We start from the raw sequence: 8595 nt of genomic DNA, 5'->3' as shown, positions 1-8595 counted from the left end.
GTGCCATTTTAGATTATTGGAGATATAGGTGCCTAGAAACTTAAATGAGTTCGTGGAGGTTATGGGGTGAGAGTTGACATGGACCGGGGGTTTGTGGTTTTGATTGCGTCTGAAATCTATGATGATTTCTAAGGTTTTTGAAGTATTAAGCTGGAGGTTGTTGTCTGCGCACCATTTGACTGCGCTATCGACTGTTAGATGGTATTGTGATTCTTTGTTGTCTGAGATAAGGCCAATTATTGTTGTGTCGTCTGCATATTTAAAAATTGTAACTGAGCTGCATTGGGATGTGAGGTTGTTGGTGTAAAGTGAGAAGAGCTGGGGTGATAGAACGCACTCTTGGGGGGCTCCTATGTTGAGAGTCAAAGGGCTGGAGAGTTTTTCACCCACCTTGACTCTTTGCTGTCTGTTTGTTAGAAAGTGTAGAATCCAATGGCACATGGCTGGGTGGATGCTCATGTCCAACATTTTATTGTAGAGTTTAATCGGGTGTATAGTATTATCTGTCCAATGAGCATTGACACACATAAACATAGAAACATGGAAATAGGTGCAGTAGTAGGCCATTCGGCCCTTTAAGCCTGCACCGCCATTCAATATGATCATGGCTGATCATCCAACTCAGTATCCCGTACCTGCCTTGTCTCCATACCCCTGATCCCTTTAGCCACAAGGGTCACATCTAACTCCATCTTAAATATAGCAAATGATCTGGCCTCAACTACGTTCTGTGGCAGAGAGTTCCAGAGATTCACCACTCTCTGTGTGAAAAAATGTTTTTCTCATCTCGGTCCTAAAGGATTTACCCTCTATTCTTAAGCTGTGACCCATTGTCCTGGACTTTCCCAACACCGGGAAAAATCTTCCTGCATCTAGCCTGTCCAATCCCTTAAGCATTTTGTAAGTTTCTATAAGATGCCCCCTCAATCTTCAAAAATCTCGCGAGTACAAGCCGAGTCTATCCAGTCTTTCTGCATATGAAAGCCCTGACATCCAGGGAATCAGTTTGTTGTACCTTCTCTGCACTCCCTCTATGGCAATAATGTCCTTCCTCAGATTTGGAAACCAAAACTGTACGCAATACTCCAGATGTGGTTTAACCAAGACCCCGTACAACTGCAGTAGAACCTCCCTGCTCCTATACTCAAATCCGTTTGCTATGAATGTTAACATACCATTCGTGTTCTTCACTGCCTGCTGCACCTGCATGCCTACTTTCAATGGCTGGTGTACTATGACACCCACGTATCGTTGCATCTCCCCTTTTCCTAATCGGCCACCTTTCAGATAAAGTCTGCTTTCCTGTTTTTGCCACCAAAGTGGACCACCTCACATTTATCCACATTATACTGCATCTGCCATGTATTTTCCCACTCAACCAGCCTATCCAAGTCACCTTGCAGCCTCCTAGCATCATCCTCGCAGCTAACACTGCCCCCCAGCTCAGTGTCATCCGCAAACTTGTAGATATTGCATTAAATTCCCTCGTCCAAATCATTAATATATATTGTAAATAGCTGGGGTCCCAGCACTGAGCCTTGCGGTACCCCACTCGTCACTGCCTGCCATTCTGAAAATGACCCGTTTACTCCTACTCTTTGATTCAGATTCAGATTCAGTTTCAACTTTAATTGTCATTGTCAGTGTATAGTACAGAGACAACGAAATGCAGTTAGCATCTCCCTGGAAGAGCGACATATAATATGATTTCAATAAATGAATCTAATTACATGGTACCCCATCTTTTCTTCCTGTTTGCCAGTCAGTTCTCTATCCACATCAATACTGAACCACCAATACCGTGTGCTTTAAATGTGTATACTATTCTCTTATGTGGGACCTTGTCGTAAGCCTTTTGAAAGTCCAGATACAACACGTCCACTGGTTCTCTCCTATCCACTCTACTAGTTACATCCTCGAAAAATTCTATAAGATTCGTCAGACATGATTAACCTTACGAAAATCCATGTTGACTTTGTCCAATGATCACCACTTTCCAAATGTGCTGCTATCCCATCTTTAATAACTGACTAGCAGTTTCCCCACTACCGATGTTAGACTAACTGGTCTGTAATTCCCCGTTTTCTCTCCACCCCCCCCCCTTTTTAAAATGTGGGGTTACATTAGCTACCCGCTAATTCTCAGGAACTACTCCAGAATCTAAAGTGTTTTGAAAAATTATCACTAATGTATCCACTATTTCTGGAGTTACTTCCTTAAGTACTCTGGAATGCAGCCTATCTGGCCCTGGGGATTTATCGGACTTTAATTCATTCAATTCACCTAACACCACTTCCCGGCTAACCTGGATTTCACTCATTTCCTCCATCTCTTTTGACCCGCGGTCCCCTGCTATTTCCGGCAGATTATTTATGTCTTCCTTAGTGAAGACAGAACCAAAGTAGTTATTCAATTGTTCCGCCATGTCCTTGTTCCCCATGATCAATTCACCTGTTTCTGACTGCAAGGGACCTACATTTGTTTAACTAATCTCTTTCTCTTCACATAAATATAAAAAACTTTTGCAGTCAGATGTTATGTTCCCGGCCAGTTTTCTTTCATAATCTATTTTCCCTTTCCTAAGTAAACCCTCTGTCCTCCTCTGCTGGTCTCTGAATTTCTCCCCGTCCTCTGGTAGTTTGATACTGTCCCTGATTTCCCTTATTATCTACGGATGCACTACCTTACCCGATGCTTACTGCTACCAGGTCCAGGCCCATTTATTTGTCTCGGAGAGATCGTTTTGCGCGTTTGTGGTTTGGACCAGTGATGACGTCCGTCTCCAGATAGAGCGTATAGTGGGTTATCATGCTTTTTGGACAGATGTTGTAGCTGCTGCCACTCAGTTCTTTAATTTCGACGTATTGCCGGAGCTTGTTGGCAAGCATTTTACCAACACTCCCATAAATATGTTGAATAATGTCGTGGAGACCCATGACCAGGAGGAACAAAAATGGTGCAACTGTCAGGAGGGTGAAAGCGGGAAAATTATCATGTGTGATAACCCAAATTGTCCAATTTCGTGGTACCATTTTGAATGCCTGAAATTGCCAGAACATTACGAAACACTAAAAAAAAAAGTTTTGCCTCGTTTGTGGGCTCCTCCCAAAATCAAATTAAAAAGCTCCCAAAAAGATATGAACGGCACGTTTTGTGCTGAACATGTTTCTCTTAAATACCAAGTCTAGCATTTGTACACCACGTTTGCTTTGTACTGCATGAAGCCAGGTAATAGGCCATTTTGTGTTCACTTAAAAAAAGGTCACTTTTTGAAACTGATCTATTTAAGATTAATGTTAAAAAATTTGAAGTGCACTTCTGTGTTTGTTATTTAATGGTTTGGCAATTAATTGCAATTTGATCCAGAATAAATGCTGATGAGCCAAGTAACTTTTTTGAAAGTTTTTATTGTTTGTATATACAACATACGAAAGCACAAATGTCTGCGCCTACTGTGAGATTATGGGTTAATTTAAGTTGAAAATTGCACAACAGATCATTGCAATATGATCAATTCTAGCTACTTGATTTTCAGACTTAGCACCATGTAATCCAATGGCACAGTATGACTTCGAAATAGGTAATTTTGCCTGACACCACCATTCACACACTCTACATGAATGCGTAAATGTGCTGATTCACGAGGTTTTTTTCCAAATCCAGCGCAGATAGTTGTGCTTCCCCTCTTGTAAATGCAGGTATTTCTGCTTGACAACCGTAAAATCCGGCATCATATTTTATGTCAAAACGACGATTAGTTAAAATAACATATCCAGGGTGCAGGTTGTCAAAAAAATAGATGAAAGTGTAATAGTTGTATCTGTGCCTCTGCTCCCCCCCCCCCCCCACATGCTGCAGATAAAATGAAATAGCACCACATGCTGTTATACCTATCAATTGGGAATAATTTTGTTGAGCGCCAGGTTCCAAGCCAAGGTGTGTCACCCCTGTAATTTAGTATATATTATGAAATTGTACACTGAGGTGCTATGGATTATAAACTGCGTGAATCTCTCCAGCTGCCTCCCGTTTGACTGCCAGTAGCTCCGCTGGCTTCCAACCTTTACCTTAGCTGCTAATTACAATTAAATGCATTATGTGATTGGACACAATGCCCTTGGAGACAGCGGTTGATTGGACAGTAGGAGACTGAATTGTTGATTAGACGGGAATTTTAAGGCAAGCTGGTTGGTGATTGGTCGAGAATAAGAGGTGGTGGGTTTCTTAAATGTGCATATTTTAATGCTAGGAGGATTATAAGAAAGGTGGATGAGTTTAGAGCCTGGATTGACTCTAGGACCGAGATGAGAAGAAACTTTTTCACACAGAGAGTGGTGAATCTCTGGAACTCTCTGCCACAGAGGGTAGTTGAGGCCAGTTCATTGGCTATATTTAAGAGGGAGTTAGATGTGGCCCTTGTGGCTAAAGGGATCAGGGGGTATGGAGAGAAGGCAGGTACGGGATACTAAAGTTGGATGATCAGCCATGATCATATTGAATGGCGGTGCAGGCTCGAAGGGCCGAATGGCCTACTCCTGCACCGATTTTCTATGTATCTATGTATCTATGACACCTGGAAGTATGATGTTGTGGCGATCAGTGAAACATGTTTGCAGGTGGGCTGTGATTGGAAACTAAATATTCCAGGATTTCCTTGCTTCAGGTGTGATAGAATTGGAGGGGCAAGAGGTGGAGGTGTTGCATTGCTTGTTAGGGAAGATATTACAGCAGTGCTTTGAAAAGATAGATTGGAGGGCTCGTCTATGGAAGCTATTTGGGTGGAACTGAGAAGTGGGAAAGGTGTAGCAACAATTATAGGGGTGTATTAAAGACCGCCAAATGGGGAGCGAGAATTGGAAGAGCAAATATGTAAGGAGATAGCAGATATTAGTAGTAAGCACAAGGTAGTGATTGTGGGAGATTTAAATTTTCCACACATAGACTGGGAAACACATTCTGTAAATGGGCTGGATGGTTTGGAGTTTGTAAAATGTGTGCAAGATAGTTATTGCAATATAGCAATACATAGAGGTGCCTACTAGAGAAGGGGCAGTGCTGGACCTCCTGTTAGGAGATGCGACAGGTCAGGTGGCGGAGGTATGCGTTGGGGGGCACTTCGGGTCCAGAGTATACCATTAGTTTCAATATTATTATGGAGAGAGTCAGAACTGGACTTTGGGTTGGGATTTTTGATTGGAGAAAGGCTAACTTTGATGAGATGCGAAAGGTTTTGAAATGAGTGAATTGGGACACTTTGTTTTATGGGAAGGATGTAGAAGAGAAATGGAGTACATTTAAAGGGGACATTTTAAGAGTACAGATTCTTTATGTCCCTGTTCGGTTTAAAGGAAATAGTAAAAATTGAAAAGAGCCATGGTTTTCAAGGAGAATTGGCCACTTCGTTCGGATAAAGAGACAGATATACAATAAGTATAGGCAGCATGGAGTGAATGAGGTGCTTGAGGAGTAAATAAAGTGTGAAAATAATCTTAAAATAGAAATTAGAAAAGCTTAAAGAAGATATAAGGTTGCTTTGGCAAATAATGTGAAAGTAAATCCAAAGGGTTTCTACAGCTATATTAATAGCAAAAGGATAACGAGGGATAACATTGGTCCATTAGAGAGACAGAGTGGACAGCTATCTGCAGAGCCAAAAGAGATGGAGGAGATATTGAACCATTTCTTTTCTTCTATATTCACCAAGGAGAACGATATTTAATTATGTGAGGTAAGGGAAACAAGTCGAGTAGCTATGGATACTACGAGATTCAAAGGAAAAGAAGTACTGACACTTTTGGAAAACATAAAAGTGAATAAGTCTCCAGGTCCTGACAGGATATTCCCTAGGACATTGAGGGACGTTAGTGTAGAAATAGCAGGGGCTATGACAGAAATATTTCAAATGTCATTAGAAACGGGAATAGTGCCCGAGGATTGGCGTACTGCGCATGTTGTTCCATTGTTTAAAAAGGGTTCTAAGAGTAAACCTAGCAATATAGACCTGTTAGTTTGACTTCAGTGGTGGACAAATTAATGGAAAAGATACTTAGAGATAATATATATAAGCATCTGGATAAACAGGGTCTGATTAGAAAAGTCAACATGGGATTGTACCTGGAAGGTCATGTTTGACTAATCTTCTTGAATTTTTTGAAGAGGTTACTAGGGAAATTGATGAGGGTAAAGCAGTGGATGTTGTCTATATTGACTTTAGTAAGGCCTTTGACAAGGTTCCTCGTTGAATGTTGGTTACGAAGGTTCAATTGTTGGGTATAAATGCAGGAGTAGCAAGATGGATTCAACAGTGGCTGAATGAGAGACGCCAGATATAATGGTGGATGGCTGTTTGTCAGGTTGGAGGCAGGTGGCTAATGGGGTGCCTCAGGGATCTGTTTTGGGTCCATTGTTTAAAAAAATATTTTATTTATTAGAAGTGAGTACAATGCATTGGTACAAAAACGATGTTAACATACTACATTCTCTGTACAACTTCACTTTTTTTTTTAAAGAGAGAAGTCAGAAAGGAGAGACGAAAAAGAGGTTCTGAAAAGTGAAGAATAGATTAGTGAGCGTGGGTGAAAAACCAATAAAGAGAAAAGTGAAAGAGAAGGAATAAATGAAGAAGCAGGAGGGAGATTATTCCATTGCCACAGTGAGATGTTTTTTTTTAAATATTCTAAATCATCTTTCACCCATACCTGAAACTGTTGGTTTTCATGATACTATGTCACCACATGAATCCAAGAAATCAATAAATGGGGACCAACTCCTTAAGAATAGGTCTTGTTTGTCTATTAGGAGGAGTCTCATTTCTTCCAACTGTGCTGTGTCCAGCATATTACTGATCCACAATTTAAATGTTGGTATATTAGCTTTTTTCCAAAATTTAAGTATAAGTTTTTTTGCTGTTATTAACCCATAATTGAAAAATGAGTTTTGGTGTGTATTTAATTTGTTCCCATCTCCACTTACTCCAAATATAATAATTTCAGTGTTAGGTTCCATTTTTTTCTTAAATAGGTTTGAGAATATATCAAATATATCACACCAAAATTTATAAAGTTTTGTACAAGAGACAAATGAGTGGGTAATGTTGGCATTTTGAGAAAGACATTTATCACAAATGGGAGAAATATTTGGATAAAATGTATTCAACCTAGTTTTGGAATAATATAGTCTATGTAATATTTTAAATTGAATTAAGTTTTGTCTAGCGTTGATCGAACATTTATGTATATGTATCAAATATTTTTCCCATGTTTCTTTTGAGATTTTTATCATTAATAATTGTTCCTAGGCTTCTCTAATTGCCTCTGTTGATGGTAATTCTATATTTAAAATACTGTTATACAAGTATGATATTAATTTTGTTGACTCCGCATTGATATTCTTTACTTCTTCCAGTGGGTCTAAAATTATTTTGGAATCTTGGTATATATTTCTTCATAAAGTCACATACCTGTAGGTATTTAAATATTGATTGTTATTCAATTTAAATTTTAATTTTAGTTGTTGAAATGATAATAAATGTCCCAATTCATACAAATCACCTACCTGTTTAATTCCCACTTTTCCCCATTGTTTATATGTTTTATCCATATCAGATGGTTTAAATACTGGGTTATTCACTATTGGTGTTAACACTGATAAATTTCTTAATTTTAAAGTTAATTTTATTTGTTTCCAGATTGGTATTGTATTTTGTATAATTGGATTCTTCTTATATAACATATTATTCAGCTTTATTGGGGGGGGGGGGGGAGATCGCTCCGATATCGTAGGGGGCGCAATCCTCTTTCTCCATTCTTATCCATTCCAACTGTTGAGCAGCACTGTCCAACCAATAAATTATATTTGTAATATGTACTGCCCAATAATAGTATAGAAAATTAGGTAGTGCAACCCCCCCCCCCCGCAACCCCCCATCTCTTTGGATTTGCACAAGTGATTTCTTTTAATTCTATGTGCTTTGTAATCCCAAATAAAATTAAAAATATTCGAGTCTAATTAAAAAAAAAAGTATTTTGGTATATATATCGGTATAGATTGGAATAAATATATTATTTGTGGTAGCGCTATCATTTTTATAGCGTTTATTCTGCCGATTAGTGAGAGTGGGAGCGTTCTCCAAAATGTATTCAGTGAATCGAATGTATTTAATAATGGTATAAAATTAGCATTAAATAATGGTTTATATCTTCTAGTAACTTGAATATCCAAATATTAAAATTTTCCGTTGCGATTTTAAATGGAAATTTTAATAGGTGATTCGCTTTCTGCGGTTTTAATTACATAATTTCACTTTTATTCCAATTTATTCTATAACCGGAGAAATAGCCAAATTCCTCTATTAGATTTAATAGATTCGGAATTCTCGTTTGGGAGTTTGTATTATATAAAAGTATATCATCTGCATATAGTGATATTTTATTAATAGTATCCTTAGTATTATATCCCTGAATATCCGGATGCCTTCTTATCATTTCAGCAAGCGGCTATCATGTGCAAATAACAGGGGTGCTAAAACCCAGCCCCTGCCTATTGCCCCTCGATAATTGAAATTTTGAAGATAATATATTATTAGTTAGTATTCTT

The 8595-nt window shown here is 38.7% G+C and overlaps 1 long non-coding RNA gene across 1 annotated transcript; it reads left to right on the top strand.

Annotated features, from left to right (window-relative positions):
- The first annotated feature begins 2744 nt into the window (after window positions 1-2744).
- LOC116967955 lies at window positions 2745-5735 on the top strand. Its single transcript, XR_004410363.1, has 2 exons — window positions 2745-2774; window positions 5129-5735. It is a non-coding gene; the product is annotated as an uncharacterized LOC116967955 (long non-coding RNA).
- The last annotated feature ends 2860 nt before the right edge of the window (window positions 5736-8595 follow it).

The sequence above is a fragment of the Amblyraja radiata genome, chromosome 42 (genome assembly GCF_010909765.2).
Source record: "Amblyraja radiata isolate CabotCenter1 chromosome 42, sAmbRad1.1.pri, whole genome shotgun sequence".
Taxonomy (NCBI): domain Eukaryota; kingdom Metazoa; phylum Chordata; class Chondrichthyes; order Rajiformes; family Rajidae; genus Amblyraja; species Amblyraja radiata.
This window is presented reverse-complemented; position numbering and strand designations above follow the sequence as displayed.